Below are 16,999 nucleotides of genomic sequence, written 5' to 3' on the forward strand. Positions count from 1 at the left end.
CATAAGGAACCTTCTGGATTGCTGAGCATGATAGTCAATGTGAATGGCGATTACAAAGGTACAAACATTTACCAGCTGAGATTAAAACAGTTTCACATTTTATTGTACATATGTTACACCTCAATTTAAAAAAAAAAAAGAAAGAAAGAAAACGGTTGTTTCTTTTATTGATTTCTAGGTTTACTTTTTTTTTTTTTTTTTTTTTTTTTTTTAGGGAGGAGAGGGGTAGAGCAAGAGAGGAAGAGAGAGAATCATAAGCAGGCTCCATGCCCAGCACAGAGCTTGATGCAGGGCTCGATCTCACAACCCTGAGAACGTGACCGGAGCCAAAACTGAGAGTAGCATGCTAATGGAACTGAGCCATTTGGGATCCCCTTAGGTTTGCTGATTTTAATTTCCAGCTAAGATGTATATAGAGCTTTACGTGTGAGAATGGCGACAAGTCAGTGAAGTATAGACACAGAAAGATAGAAGAGAAGCATAAGGATGCACTCAGGGTTGCTTGCATACTAATGTCAATTACCCTGCAAAAGAAGTAATACACAATAATCAGATCTTCTATATGCTAAAATATGCAATCATCTAGTTTGGGAGACTTTTAAAATCAGATTTTACATCTGCTTGTGCCCTGGGACATTGAGACAGTGACCGATGTCAGTCAATCTCATGCGCGACGAATACGGGCAAATGGCAGTTTTTCTGGTTCATTTATTTTGTCTAAATTGTGTTAAGTACTTAAATAATTAGTATAAATATGCTCAAAGCCAAACAAAAGTAAAAATATCGCAAAAGAGAAAATGTGTTTGCCTTTATTCTTACACCAGCGGTGTACTGCATGCAATTTAGTGTGATTGACCATCGTAATTGCTTGTTCTGGAATGAGCCAGAACCACACTCCCATTCGTCCGCCACCACAAATACTAAGCAGTCACTGGCACGGCTCTTGTGGTATATTTGTGGGGTTATATCATGTCACTTCTACTAGAATTGTAATCATTAATTGCTTAAGAGCTCGTTCAGTTTAAAATATTTTCCATCAAAATTCAGTCTCAAATAAGTACTCGGAATAAAATGAAAAGTAGTGAGGGGTTTTTAAAGTGTGGTATTTAAAAAGGCAGCCTTTCACTGTTTCATACTGCTTATTTCAGTGCAACTCGTACACTGGATTGTTTTCCATTTATGAACACAAATTATTTCTCGATCCCATATCATTTTATTCATGTTGGTTTACAGTACTTCAAATAATTTTTTTTTTTAAGACGTTAAGACAGAAAGACCTCACAGTCTTTGGCAGCTAATCCAGAAGCTTCCTTAAAACAAATCTGCAGGGGATAGATTCCAGGAGGAAATTGCTTTCAAGCAATAATTTTCTTTCTCATGATGTTTCAACAATGTAGAGTCGACCAATTTTTCAGGCTATACGAAGAGCAAAAGAGGACAACATTTTAGGTACATTTCACTCTCTACATCCAAATCTTTAAATATTTCTTAAAAGCATTTCTTTTTTTTTTTTTTTTTAATTTTTATTTATTTATGATAGTCACAGAGAGAGAGAGAAAGAGAGAGAGAGGCAGAGACACAGGCAGAGGGAGAAGCAGGCTCCATGCACCGGGCGCCCGATGTGGGATTCGATCCCGGGTCTCCAGGATCGCGCCCTGGGCCAAAGGCAGGCGCCAAACCGCTGCGCCACCCAGGGATCCCCAAAAGCATTTCTTTTAACACCAAGTATTAAACTGTTACCCTCTGATATAGGAAAAGAAATAATTGAGAAAAGCTAGTTTTCCATTCCCTTGGCGATAGATCTACCAGCATTCAGAAACTGTTTATATAAATGGTATATTTGCTTTTTCAGGCTTTATTTACAGATTTTGCCAGATGAGCACTGTACCCGTGAACTATAATTATGGATTTCCAGCTGTTACCAGAAATCTTGGTATGCACAGCCTTGGAGGCTAAAGCATGTTGAAGAATCAGCTACTGGTAAGCCTAAAATAATATCAACTATTAAAAATCGGTGAACCCACTGAGAAACGGCTGCTGATGCATGAAGACCATGGAATTACAGGGTGAATGTGCTCGTAAGAAGTCCTCCTGTTTTTTTCTCCACTTTGGGCTTGAGTCAACTATACTTAAATGACCCTAAATAAAGGAGACATTCTGTATTTTAAAGACTAACCATTACAGTAATTCAACAACCCCCTCTAGGAACATATTATGATGTTTTACCACCCTTCTTTTCAGAATATTTTTCCTTATTTGTAATCAAAAGCCCTCTGGTTGCAGTTGAAACTTGAGCTAGGTCTAGTTGAGTGAACGATTTTTTAACTTTTTGAGGAAATGGAATATTTTCTGGCCTTGTTTTTCATGGCTTGGAACCTCAGCCTCTAAACAGAGAAACCATTAGAGGGACAGAAGGCAAGCCCTGGTCCTTCCACCTACCCTCTCCACCACTGCCATGCTCCCTCCCTGCAACACACCAACAAGCATGCTTACTTTCATCCTTGGTCTTTTTCTGGGCACGCTTATATGGCTCCCCATACATAATAGAATGATAACTCCCCAATTTCTGGTTTAGGAAATAAAAACTAGTGAAAGATGAACTAGAATTGTTGATAATGTTGTCTCTGACCTTCTAAGTGATGATCAGCTGGTGAAGTGTCAGTGTCCGGGGCCAAGTCAAGAGACCAACAGTAAGGACAGAGGCCCAAGGAACAGTGGGGCAGAGTCAAATCCCCCAAAGTGGCCTGCGAGGAGAAAGACACAGGCCACCGCCAGGGTGAATTTAGACCTGTTGCCTCAATACTATCCCTTAGATATGATCTCCTGCTTCAGGTCAAGATTAGTGCTTAAACCAAAGGAAAGGGTAAGCTGGTTGGTATGAATGCCATCACTCACATATGAAAGGGGAGGGAGGGCCAGGATGGAAAACAAGCCAGACCTAAAGGAACTGTCTCCATTCACAGTAACAAAACCATTAAATAACCAATGGGATTGCTGTACAAATGATGACAACTCAATGGAGCTCATAATATTCAATAGAATATTATGCAGTCACTCAAAATCATGACCTTGAGTATACAGCAGCATGAAAACATACTATGCTATTAAGTGTATTTATTTGCTAGCGCTTCCATAACCTAGCACAGACTGGGGGTGGTGGTGGTGTTGAACAGTAGAAATATATTTTCTCATAGTTCTGGAAGCTAGATGTTCAAGATCAAGGCCTCAGCAAGTTTGGAGTCTCCTGAGGTCTCTCTCTGATGGCGGCTGATTGCCTTCTTCCTGTGTCATGACGTGGTCACCTTTCCATGCACATGCATCCCTGGTGTCTTTGTATTTTCAAATTCCCTCTTCTTGGAAGGATACCAGCCAAATTGGATTAAAGCCACCCTAATAGCCTCATTTTAAATTAATTACCTCTTTAAAGGGCTTATCTCTAAATATAGTCACATTCTGAGGTGCCAAGTGTTAGGTCTTCACCATGAAAATTTTGAGGAGACACAACTCAATTCATAACATGAACAAAAATAAACAGAAAAATAAAAAGGAGTTTATTAAAAACACGTGGAAATGATGTAGCCTTAAGCATCTACCAGGTATAAAGCTTCTTGCACATTAGCTTCTTAATATTTCTTAACACCACCCACCACTCAAAAAGAAGAAAACGAAGACTCAAAGAATTTAAATGATTTCCCAAAGGTCCATCAGTTATTAGAAGTAGGAACTAGAATTTAAAGCCAGGAATAGAGCAGCCCAGGTGGCTCAGCGGTTTAGAGCCGCCTTCAGCCCAGGGCCTGATCCTGGAGATCTGGGATCAAGTCCCACACGGGGCTCCCTGCATGGAGCCTGCTTCTCCCTCTGCCTGTGTCTCTGCCTCTCTCTCTCTCTCTCTCTCTGTGTCTCAAATAAATAAATAAATAAATAAATAAATAAATAAATAAAACCAGGCATGTGTAATTTGAAAAGTCATATTCTTTCCAAGATGCTAGATTGACATGTTGATGTACTCATGATAAGATGGAGTTATCTGATCTTTAAACATCGACATCATTATACTTATTTTACAATAACAAAAGAAAGAAATAAACAGATATGGTTGAAATTTAAATATATGCCAAGACACCGTTAGGTGTCATGGGGGTCACAGTGGAGGGATAAAAAGGATAAAACACAATCTTTGTTCTTAAGGAGAAACTAAATTTGCACATGCAAATGCATTAACAGTTATGACAACCACAGATGAGTTCTGAGAACATATAAGTTAATTTGCTTATTCATATTATACTTACAACTAAATTTTTGTAACGCCATCCAAAATTTCTCTATATTATGTATCAGTATGTATGCGCTCATTAATTCAATTATATCTCTTTTTGAATCTATAATATTTCAGACATGGTATTTAGCCATGTATAAGACATATATGGTTGCTTGTGGCTCCCAAATTAGAGAGTGTTTTCAGAACTGTAGTCCTGAGACTACATAATGCTTAGAAATTACCTACAGTGCTTGCTTAAAAACACAGATATCTGGGCCTTATTCCAGACCTATTGAATTTGATTATCTGAAGGCTGGGCTTGGGTATGTCGATTTTTAAGAGCTTGCCACCTAAAGCTTGTGATCTCCTAGCCTATGGGGAGATTCGATAAATAGCATGGGCTCTGTAATGGTTTTCTACTGCCATGTGACAAATTACCACTCCCCCCAAATTTGCAGCATAAAATAGCAAATATTTTCTGGGGGTCAGGGATCTGGACACAGCTTATTGGGGTGCTTCTGTCTCTAGGTCATTCGTAAAGCTGCCAGGTTGTTGTCTCACCCACAGGCTTAGCAGCAAAAGGACCTGCTTGCTTCTAAGTGTATTCACATGGTTTTGGGAAGATTCAGTGCCACGTGAGTTGTGGGACTGAGGACCTTAGTTCCTTCCTGGCTGTTGGTCAGAGCCCTGAGGTTTTTTTTGCCATAAAGTAGTTCAGAGCATGGCACTGTGAGCAAGTATGAGAAAGCAAGCAAGATACAAATCAGAGTCTCTGTGTAACCTAACATTATTGGGAATGTAGTTCTAACCACTTGGTCACATTAGATCCATTGGAAGCAAATCACCAGGTTACACTTAAGCAGCAAGAGCTCATCAAGGGCAAGAATACCAGAATGTGGGGAGATCGAGAACCTTCTTGGAGAGTGCCCACCAACAAGTCCCCTACTTGGATTGGGAGGGTCGGTAAACAGCGTCTTAGCTCAGCCCCGGAGGATGAGTAGCTGGACAAAGTGGAAGAAGAGGAGAGACAAAGGAAACTCCAAAGAAGGAAGAAAGCACTAGGAAAGCCCAGAGTTCAGGGCATTCAGGGAACCCCATTTGCCTTTCAGAGTTCTCAGTTGTGTTCACAGCAGATCGTGTGTGCTTATTTCTGGGGACTGGAGAATAAAATCTCTTTTCTCTGCAAGATCAAGATCTAGAGGAGATTTTTCTTAATACATAATGTTTCCAAAGCTACCAAATTCTTTCGTGAAACCAAAATCTGCTCAGTTTGATTATTGATAAAAAAATTCAAACATGAAAATATTAAAAATGCATTTGTGGAAACAAGCTGGGTTGTTTTCTTTTTAGTCTGCCTTTGTTGTGACAGACACCCTTCACTCACAGTGAGTCTCGCTTTCTTTCCCCCATTTCAGCTTTAATTCTTCATCATGCAAACACGGCCCAGGTGTAGGCCACAAACTTAAAAAAAAACAACAAACACAAATTACTGGGCATTTAGAATCAATGCTGCTAACTACAAATCTTTGTTGCTAACGTTTCTCTCTATAGAAGTGTAAAGACTTCTTGCTTTTCCTTTATCCTAATCTGAGCAGCAGTGTGGATTGGAATAAATTCATTTGGATTTTTTAGTCTGTATCATGTAACCCAAATTCAAAGTGAGGAATTGTGGTGTCCTTGAAAAGTCTCTGACCTCAGCATCTGGGAGACCAGGATTTTGCTGGTCTTGGTTCAGTCACTAACTTGATGAGTAAGCATGGGTAATTCAATTAACTTTGCAAGGCCTGTTTTCCAATCTGGTAAAAACAGAGATTATGTGAGAACAGTGGTTCTCAAAGCTTGGTGCCTGGACCAGTGTGTTAACATCACCTAGGAACTTTCTAGAAATGCAAAATTTGGGATCCTATTCAGGACCTATTGGATCAGAAACCTTAAGGGTGGAGGATACAGGACTCACTATTTTAACAAACAATCCCAGTTCATTCTGATACATGCTTAAATCTGAGAACCACTGAGCGAAGTAATCTCAGGTCTTTTCCAATCAAAAATCTATAGGATTCAGAAACTTCTAAGGGATAGCAAAAATTAATAGAAATGGTAAAGTTTTCCAATAAAAATAAATAAATGAAGTTCAGGGTGCCTGAGTGGCTCAGTCAGTCAGCATCTGCCTTCAGCTCAGGTCATGATCCCAGGGTCTTGGGATCAAGCCCCACATAGGGCTCCCTGTTCATCAGGGAGCTTGCTTCTCCCTCTCCCTCTCCTTCTGCTCTTCCCCCCTACTCATGCTTTCTCTCTCCAATAAATAGATAAATAAATAAATAAATAATAAATAAATAAATAAATAAATAAATAAATAAATAAATAAAGTTCCTTTGGGGCTGCCCAAATAAAATAGAAGCTATCACAGAATGTCTCATTTTAAAATCATGAGGCGAGATCTGTGCAGATTCCTGTACTTACAACCGTATCCTGTATAGACAAGTACAGCCATTTCTAGGGAGATTCAGCACTTCATCCCAAAGTCACAAAGCAAATGAATGGACAAATCAGAACTCATATTCAGGAATTCTGATTTCTAGTTGATTATTCTTTTCTCTCTGCAAGCTATTACTACTCCTATTTCAATATACTTGGGTATGGTTACAGCATGTTGGTCACATGTGTCCCCTTGGAAGCAGAAGCCAACTCTCTTTATAAGTATTTTGACTCTAAGATCAGTGGTCATTTAAAGGACAGGTCCAAAGAGGATGAAATCCTGCCATTTGCAATGACGTGGATGAAAGAGAGGGTGTTATGCTAAGTGAGATATAAGTCAGAAAAAGACACATACTGTATGATTTCACTCATATGTGGAATCTAAGAAACAAAACAGATGAACATAGGGGAAGGGAAGGAAAAGTAAGATAAAAACTAAGAGGGAGACAAACCATAAGAGACTTTTAATTCTAGGAAACAAACTGAAGGTCGCTGGAGGGGTTGGGGGGATGAGGGGATGGGATAACTGGGTTATGGGCATGAAAGAGGGCACTTGATACAATGAGCACTGGGTGTTGTATACAGCTGATGAGTCACTAAATTCTACCCCTGAAACTAATAATACACTATATGTTAACTAAATTGAATTTAAATACAAAATTTTAAAAATACTATGAATTTCATCTTTTTTCTTGCAAGGCTATTTATGATCAAACCATTAAAAGTTAATTTGTGGATAAAATAAATTTTAAAATAATAAAGGACAGATCAATATAGAACACAAATACAAGGAGTATCTCAGGAAAAGGAGATCTATATGAGTTCCTATCAATTATTTTCTTTGACTCTCCTGGGCATGGTAATTTCATTTTGGCTAGATGCCCACAACTAAAGTTTCCTAAAGTTTTCATTCAAATTTTCATCTATAAAATTGATAGTGCCATTAAGGTAAGAAGACACAGGCATCAAGTGTTCAGTAATTACTATTAGATCTTTGATGGTACTTGAAAAACATCTTCCTCTTGAAAGATATAACAGGTAGTAAAGGCTAATGGTCTAATTTGCTTCTAACTTTTATCAATGAACAGTGATAATATTATTAGAAGTGTAATAAACAGAAATCTATTTTGCAAGGCTAAGGAAATCTCAGGCCAAAATAGATTTTCTAACCTCTTCCATAAATTGAAAAGGATATTAATTAGATGCTCATGGCCACTTGTCCTCATTTGAGATCCTATAACCTTTGTCATAAGGCTCAAGCTGTTAACCTCAGTGCCCTGCCAAATCCCTGCCTTAGTAATTCAATTCTCTCTACCTAAATCTCCTTATAATTTAAAGTAAGTAAATGATTCTCCACTTCCTCTTCTAAATTAATTTTATAGCCTTGTCATTCATTCTATTACGTCATTCCTTCTCTCTCTCTTTCTCTTTCTATCTCTCTCTCTAAGAGTTAATGATTGCTGCCCTGTACCAGCTCCCTTAATCTGAAATTAGAAAAAAAAAATGTATAAACAGAAATGAGTATGGTCTAATGTAGCCCTGGCTATATGAAATCCTACAACAGCTTCCATAGGAGAGAAACACTTGACAGTTAATGTCATCAGTTTATGTTAAAACTTTCCTTTAAAATCACTTCCAGCAACCCATTTCTTACCTTTTTTTCTATTTTGAAATGTGCCTGTTTGTTCTCATCTGAGTCTTCTTGTCTCTCTCCTCCTAGCCCACTGCTTAGAAATCTATTTAGGAACCTGCTGGAGTGCGTCCTAAGAAGATACTGCTGGTCTTGGGGTTACTATGCCACCAAAGGAGATGAGCCCCTGCATCATTATCTGGAAAGAAGGACAGAGGCAGTGTGGGTTGCAAATCAGTTTACTGGGTTCTGGTCGTGGCTCTTGGTTCTCTCAATAACTGGCGTAGGGCCTGGCCTAAAGCATTTAAATGCCCTGAGCTCTGAATTCTTTGTAAAGAGAAAACGATGGCAACAATTCCTTTTAGCCCTGACATCCCATTAATTTTATCCATTTAGCCCACAAGCAGTATTGGAGTCCAGAAGCTTCTTCAGGAGACTTCATGGGCTTCACTGAAGAAAGGAGGGCTTATAAAACAATGTCGCTGTCAGAGTCCAAGGCCCCCATCTCGATCTGAAACATCACAACTTCCCTTACATCGCTACCTCGGTCTTTATTTTATACACAGAAATTCCAGGTTAAGATTTATTTGGAAGGAGCCGGGGAGAGTTCTGATAATAACAATTCTTCTTGAAAATCTTGTGCTATGGAGTAGAATAAAATGGAGTTGATGAGAATAGTATATTTTAATACAGCATAGGAATCATTCCTACCCTGATTGTTCTGATGCAAAGTCTTCCTTATGTTTACCATAGAAATGTTTAAAACTGCCATAAAATCTAGATCAGGGGTTGGCAAATCTTTTCCGTAAAGGGTCAGATAGAAAACATTTTCAGCTCTGCAGGTGTACGGCCTCATCCTTTGTTATGGCCAGTTGTTGCAGGAAAGCAGTGTAGACAACATCTAAACGGATGGGCGTGGCAGGAAGGACTTGATCCAGTTTGCTGACCTCTGATAGAGATGAAAGACTTCACCTTTTAAAACGTCAAGGTATGTTTTCTTGTCAGAGAAAACTACTTAGAGCTGTAATGAAGACTTTAGAATTTTTAAAAATTGACTATAGAAAAGATTATTATAATTGTTTATTTTTTCTTAAAAGCTAATAAGTAACTAAAAACAATTATTTTATCTCTATGTTCATTCTTTCACTTTCTGTAAAACACTTTATTTTTTTTTTAAGACTCCGGAGTGGAGTAGAATAATGTTGATTGTTATATGTATGCATATATTTTAATTTATGGTGGTTTCACCTTTCAATAATGACTTGCCATTAAGTATCTCTCATTAAAATAATGTATCAGAAGATCCAACTCTGCAAGCATTGGCTGCCATGGCATTACAGCTTATAAATAATTTGATTATGTTTAACATGTTATTTAGTGATATTTTATTTTCTGTATTTTCATTAATCTCTAGGAAGACCTATGGCCTCCTGTGGTATAAAAATGTTTTAACTTCTGAGAAGACCCAAAGACTACATTTGTATTTGCCATTGAATATCTTATTTTTGTTGATCCATTTTTTTAGCAACTAGTTCAAGGTTTCTCAACATATTTATTTTTCAGTCTATTTTCTATATTTATTCTATATTTATATTTCAGTCTATGCAGGGCTCATGATCCTACAGGAGTTAGCATCAAAAGGACCTGTCCAAATGATACAACTTCTTGACAGAACACTTACTTAAAATACACAGTATATGGGGCCCCGGCGGGGGGGGGCTCAGCGGTTGAGGATCTGCCTTTGGCTCAGGGCGTGATCCCAGGGTCCTTGGACTCCCTGCAAGGAACTTACTTTTCCCTCTGCCTGTATCTCTGCTTCTCTCAGTATCTCAAATAAATAAATAAATAAATAAATAAGTAAAATCTCTAAAAATATATATATGTACTATAGAGCACATGGTAGATACTCAATAAACATGCATTGATTGAATGAAAGACACATTTTCCAAAAGCATTATAAACTCAAGCAGAACACAGCCAAAGCAAAGACCTGATAATTTCAACTCAAAATCATGTAGTATTATTAAGTTTATATTATTCAGCTTAAGATACAAGGTATATAAGAAATAAGACAATGACTAAAGATATAAGTAAACCAAACGTCAACATGGTAACAATTTCAAGACCCCAGTCCACTGATTCTCTGAAATTCGAGGGCACATTTGTTTTTTTTGTTTTTGGGGGGTTTTTTTACTAATAAATTTATTTTTTATTGGTGTTCAATTTGCCAACATACAGAATAACACCCAGTGCTCATCCCGTCAAGTGCCCCCCTAAGTGCCCGCCACCCAGTCACCCCCACCCCCCGCCCTCCTCCCCTTCCACCACCCCTGGTTCATTTCCCAGAGTTAGGAGTCTCTCATGTTCTGTCTCCCTTTCTGATATCTCCCACCCATTTCTTCTCCCTTCCCTTCTATTCCCTTTCACTATTATTTATATTCCCCAAATGAATGAGACCATATAATGTTTGTCCTTCTCCAATTGACTTATTTCACTCAGCATAATACCTCGAGGGCGCATTTGAATTGCATTTAAGTGCAAACCTATAAAGGCACCTAATTTCACTTCTCAGCTGAAACCTGAAAGGAAGAACTTTGTGACTGCCCATGCGTTGACCTGGAAGTACAACTCCATCTCACGTGTGAAGACACTACTTATTCTGGAATCGAACCAGAGTTCAAATTTTTACCCTCTCTTTTGATGGGCTATATTTACAAGACTGAAGTAAACCATCTACAAAGTGACGGGCACCAACTCCAACAGAGCCTGTACCTGCTGGCCCGTCGTCCCCTCCAGGAACAGGTCTCTAACCCCTTACCCTCCAATCCGGGCTGGCCTTGTGACTTGCCTTCAATCAATACAATGAGGCCTGGTAGCTTCTGCTTTGACTCTCTGTGGCCTCTGAGCCACCGTGTAAAGCCGCACAGTGACCTCCCCAGAGAGACCATGTAGAGAAAGAGCGGTCCCTCCTTTCCTTCCAGCTGTCCCCACCAGAGCCCCAGTGGGGTGATCTTGAACTTCCCAGCTGCACATGTGCTCCCAGCTGAATGCAGCCAAGCCTTTGACCCCAGCTAATGACATGAGTTGCAGCAGAGCTGCCCCAGGGAGTCCAGTCAAGATAGAGAATTGTGGAGAACAACAAAAAATAAATCGTTAAGTTGCGGCACATGGTCTGTTACCCTAGGAGAGACAACAGAAAAGAAACCCTGCCCTAACTCAACTCTGCAGCTTCCATTTTGGTGGCTGTTTCTATATTATTCCTAGAACAATCCATTGTATTACCTCCAGTGCATTTTTTGGAGCATCATCTAGTTGTGTGCCTCGTGACTGATTTCACACACACACACACACACACACACACTCACACGTGTAATGTTTAGAATTGGCCAGGAGCCCTGTGTATGCTCCAACGTTGCTTTTACTCTATTTGCTCTCTTCCAAGTGTCAGGATAGTGTCAAAGTTAACTTCTCTTTTGATTATTTCCAAATTATTCTACAGCATGTGCCAGTGAGCTCTGCTATTGCTCCAACAAATCTATCCCCCCCAGCAATTAGCGCTCGCGCCTATTCGCCAGAAAAACAAAACAAAAAACAGAGCTGCGCTGCCTGTGCGTATGTGTGCTCACACTCGGTGTAAACGTGTGTGTGCTTTTGAACCTTCCCTCCGCTATAATTAAACTTGCCCGTGCCTGTTGTAATCTTGTGAGCTGGAAGGCTTAAAATAAAATTTCGCTGGCTCCATCCCCAGAATGTCTAAACTTTTCCCAGCTCCGAGAATGACTCTGACACCCTCCGTGCACATCTGTCCCCCACACTCTCACGGTCTGCCGCCCCCCAACGCCCCACCGCTAATCCCTTAGGTTGCTTTTTGCCAAAGATGTTCTGCTGTTTGAGAGAAACACTAATCTCCCAGAATCTCGAAGTATCAGCTTACCTGTGAACGCCCAGAAACTGTCTCCATCCTTAGCCTCATCCCCTTTCATGTGTTCTTGGTCTTGAGCACAGGCATTGCTCTCTGTCTGCGAACGAGGCCCACGTTGTGCTGCGGGTGCGCGGGACTGACCTGAAGGCGCCCCGGTCCCTCTGCGCCCCGAGGAGCAGGGCGGACCCTCGGAATCGCTCAGGGACCCACGCGGGGTGGGGGGTGGGGGGGACACGGCAGGCCACCCGCGGCCCGGAAACGCGTGTGAGCTCCGGGAGGCCTCCTTCGGCGACTAGCCCGCAGGCCTGCGGCCCAAGGAAATAGGGGTCCCCGGGGAAGAGAGGAAAGAAAGGCACGGGGGGGGGGGATACCCCGGGGTGGGGGAGCTCCTCCCGGATCAGCGGTCGCTACCGGAGGGGCCAAGCACACCAGGGGCCGCGGGGCCGTCTGCTCCCGAGGAAGATGCTCGGGGCCAACGGGGAGCTCGTTGCGGCTGTGCTAGTCCCGGACCGAGCGGGGCGCACGGGGCCGAGTGGGGCGCACGGGGCCCAGTGGAGCACATGGGGCAAAATGGGGCGCACGGGGCTGCGGGGCGCACGGGGCTAAGTGGGGCGCAAGGGGTCGAGTGGGGCGCACGCGGCCCAGCAGGGCTCACGGGGCCGCGGGGCGCACGGGGTCAAATGGGGCGCACGGGGTCGAGTGGGGCGCACGGGGCCGCGGGGCGCACGGGGCCAAACGGGGCGCACCGGGCCGAGCGGGGCGCACGGAGCCTCGGGGCGCACGGGGCCCAGCGGGGCGCACAGGGCCCAGCGGGGCGCACGGGGCCAAATGGGGCGCACCGGGCCGAGTGGGGCGCGCGGGGTCGAGTGGGGCGCACGGGGCCGCGGGGCGCACGGGGCCAAATGGGGCGCACGGGGTCCAGCGGGGCGCACGGGGCCGCGCCCCTCCTCGGGCTTCCCACCGCAACTGCAACCACATGGAGCCTCGTCTTTTGCTGAAATAACTTTTTTTTTTTTTTTAATTCCCTAAATTTAAGCCACTGCGATGCGGAGACGGAGGTACCAGGAGGGGTCCGGCTTCTGACCCCCGCCCCGTCGCCGCGGTGCCCGTAGCTCCCCCACACTCGGCCGGAAGCCCGAGGCTGCCCGGGGAGGGTCGCTTCGCGTCCCGGCAACCGCGGGGGCCCCAGCAGGGCGCCCGGCTCGGGTGTCGGCCGAGGGCTGCTGGCACCGGCGCCCTCCGGGGTCTCCAGGCCGCCGGGCTCGCGGGGCAGAGAGGGCGCCCTGGCGGGGAAGTGAGAGCCGGGCCGTGCTGGTGGCGCCCACGCGGGGAGGCGTCTCGCGGCCTGACCCCCGCTGGGTCCCGCGGCCGCCCGTTTGGGAAGGGGGGGGGTCGGTGCGGGAAGTGACCGCGGCCGCCAAGCGTCTGGCCCAGCGAGGACAGCCTGCGGGGAGTGGAGGCCCCGCCCCATATGGATCCTGTGGCTTCATCCACGAGAGACGAGAGACACCGAGAGCCGGGCCGGGACGCAGGCCCCACGCAGCGAGCCCGCGCGGGACTCGATCCCAGGACCCGGTCACGCCCCGGGCGGGAGGCGGCCTCCACGGCCGAGCCCCGGGCGCCGCGGAGCAGAACCCGCGTGGAGATGATGACAGGACCGGGGTTGGGGGGGGGGGGGGGACTGAGGGACCGATGAGAACAGGTGAAAGCGAACCCAGAAAGCGGACGGGGCAGTAGCTGAGGGGCAAAGGATAAAAGCCGGACTAGCTGCCAACAGGCCCAGGGGCCTTGACGCAGAGGAGCCCAGGGAGGCCGCGGCCGGGACCCCAAAACTCCGCCGAGACCCCGTGGCGGATCCCCCGCTGGTCCCTAAGTCAGGCAGGTGCAGGCGGGGTCGCCGGGGCCACGTCCCAAGCAGGAGGGACGCGTTTCCGGACGCCTCTGGGCCCTGGAAGCACTGCGGCCTGGACACCCTATCAGAGCAAAATCCCAGTACCGGAGACGAGTTAAATTACAAATGACATTAATTACCTTAATTTGTTCCATCCTCAAAAAGGTGAACTGGCGAGACTGGGGGAAGGGCAGGGGAAACCTTCCCAAATCACAGGCTCCGAAAGCGAGGTTTCGCGTCAAACAATTTGCTACAAATTATATAACATGGAAATTAAACACATAGCATCTTAGTGGATTTAATGAGGTGAGCAACAACTGCAAAGACTTCTAATGAAAAGTGAAAATAATTGAAAAAAGGCATTTCTTGTAAAGGCAGGCTCCAGTAATGAGAAGCAAGGCTGCTTTGAAGCTTTCAAACAATTCATTCCGATGACCTAAAAGGATCCCTTTTGCTTGAGGAAGTCATTTTTTACTTGTCCTCCTAAAATTCCTGGTGTGACCTTGCTGATAAAAGTGTGCTAGCTTTCCAAAGAAAGTCTCCCTTATTTAGCATCTTAGAACAAAGGTTACAGAAATCTTCCGTAAAATTTGCATAATCATCCACCAAATAACTTGGAACGTTAAAACCTTCTCTTCATTTAAGTGTTGGATCAAACTGCTCTTTAAAGATGATCCCCCGCCCCCGCCCCCGCAACTCCTTCTTTTCTTTAGGAGAAGCTGAGTTTGTAAAAAGTTTTATAAAACCCCATGAACTAAACTAGTCAAACTATTTCAGGGTGTCAGACCCAATGCTTGCCCGTATGCCCATAATCTGTTCTCTAGAATCGCGTAAGATTACAGACAAATTGGGACCTTTTTTGATAGACTATTTGTTTTTATGCTGCCTGAGTCCCATTTTTCTGAAGAGCTGAATAATTCTCCCTGTGATAACTTTTGCCCTTTGACCCCAGTTAACTGTGCACACCCCAATTTGCCCAGTGGAAAATTTTACAAGGGTCCTCCACCAGAATTAATAATTGTGAGCCAGCCTTAATTTGAAATTGCAAAGTCCCCTGCTGCAATAAACACCCCCAAGATCTCTTCCAGAAGCATTTAATAACCTGTTTCATCGTGCTGGCAGACCCAGGGACTGTGAGTTTGAAGTCTGGCCATTCCCCCCTGTTACCAACCCCTTCCTCCTCGATAACTGGTATACAAACAAGCACACGCACACAAATATCTGGACATAAATGGATTTGAGGCATATCTGTTTCATGGGCAATTTCTTTCTTTATCCTCTAATTATTACTGTCAACATCTCCCCCGTCTTCCCCTTCTTTCTCCTTCCCTACAGAAAAAAATGATCTGAACACCCTCACCCCCAGCCTGTCCCACAGAGGTGTCTCCTTCCAACCTCGCCAGCCCGCTCAGCATCCCACTTACAGGGCGCTGCTCCTTTTTCCATCACTACAGGTCCACAGAGAGCAACAACCTAAAAATGCGGGGAAGAATAAGATTCTATCCCCCACACCACTGCCACACGACCCTGAAGGGGAAGGGAGCCCCCTCGATCGGGAAAGAGGCCACGGGATCTGAAAGCCAAGTGGGATCAGATATATTGGAGAAAGTTTTCCCAGGTCAGGTTCCCCAAAGGGCCATCATTCATCCCACGGTGAGCAAAGAAAGCACACGTGCGCCCACCGGGGGCCTGCTAAAGGATCTAGGGTTACACAGAAACGTCTCCTTGTACTTTTTTGTGCTTCTCCGGGGAATACATTTTTATTCAGCAGCCTTTTCTTATTACACACAAATCCAAGAACTTATCGATATATTAATTGCCGGCTGTGATGTGCCTAGAAGTAGTGAGGACTTTTTTTTTCTTTTCTTTTTCATTTCAGGCTTACGTGCCGAATACCTTAACTTGTTTTTATTACCTTTAATTAGCTTAATAATCTTCACATTTCCTTGTTGAATAACTGCGAACCTAATGTGTTGCCATAATGCATTTTTAAATTACTGCTTTAAAAAATTCAGTGCTGATTTCCAGTTTCCGCTCAGTGTATTAATTATCTATAAATATGTGTGAGATTTCCTTCAGCAGATTTTCACAATCTCCTTATTATCCCTATATAGATACTTTAAAGTGCTACAATAATTCAAAGTTCAACGTCCCTGTAATTTACTCAGCCTTATAATTGATATTTATAAGCTCAGCAAACCTGGAAGGGAAAAGAAATATTAGCCAGCCCAACTCAAGTTCAGAGACCTTTCATTTGGATGTAAGTGTCGAGATCTTGTTTTCAGAGACGAACAGGCCCGCCCTCCTTTGTGCTCAGATATTCACCTCTCGGGACACAGTTTCTCCTTTTGAACGAGAGATGATTTCCCCCGAGCTCACTCATTCCTGTAACAAGCTTGAGTTGAAAAGAAAAGTGAACGAACCCGCTTGTGAGCTGTATGCTGGGGATGGACAATTGTTGGACCCGTGAGAGCATAAATAGGGTAGAATGAAAATAGGAGACCTAAGTTCTAGCCCTGCCCCTGGCCGGCTAAACAGTGGAGCACTTGCTGCCCAGTTACTGTCGCAGAAGCTTGATTTTTCTCATCTACACAATGGGACTAAAGCCCAGCACCCTTGTGAGGACCAAGATGCTAATGACATGAGGCTTTGAATGCAGCAAAATGCTGTAAAAATGCTGTTAATCATGACCCATGTGACAAATCTGTGACGGTCTGTGGGGAGGACCTAAGCGATGGTTCTCAACATATACCCTCCGGTTCAGGAGCATCAGCTCCACCTGCCTGGTGGCCAGGTCCTCCAGGTCATTATGCATACTAGTTA

The 16,999-nt window shown here is 43.8% G+C and overlaps 1 long non-coding RNA gene across 1 annotated transcript; it reads right to left on the minus strand.

Annotated features, from left to right (window-relative positions):
- Nucleotides 1-287: 287 nt before the first annotated feature.
- On the minus strand, nt 288-14,717 carry LOC111094424. Its single transcript, XR_005384997.1, has 3 exons — nt 14,317-14,717; nt 8,388-8,562; nt 288-1,416 (listed from the first exon to the last, which is right to left on the minus strand). It is a non-coding gene; the product is annotated as an uncharacterized LOC111094424 (long non-coding RNA).
- Between the last annotated feature and the right edge of the window lie 2,282 nt (nt 14,718-16,999).

Source organism: Canis lupus, chromosome 37 (genome assembly GCF_011100685.1).
Source record: "Canis lupus familiaris isolate Mischka breed German Shepherd chromosome 37, alternate assembly UU_Cfam_GSD_1.0, whole genome shotgun sequence".
Classification (NCBI taxonomy): Eukaryota; Metazoa; Chordata; class Mammalia; order Carnivora; family Canidae; genus Canis; species Canis lupus.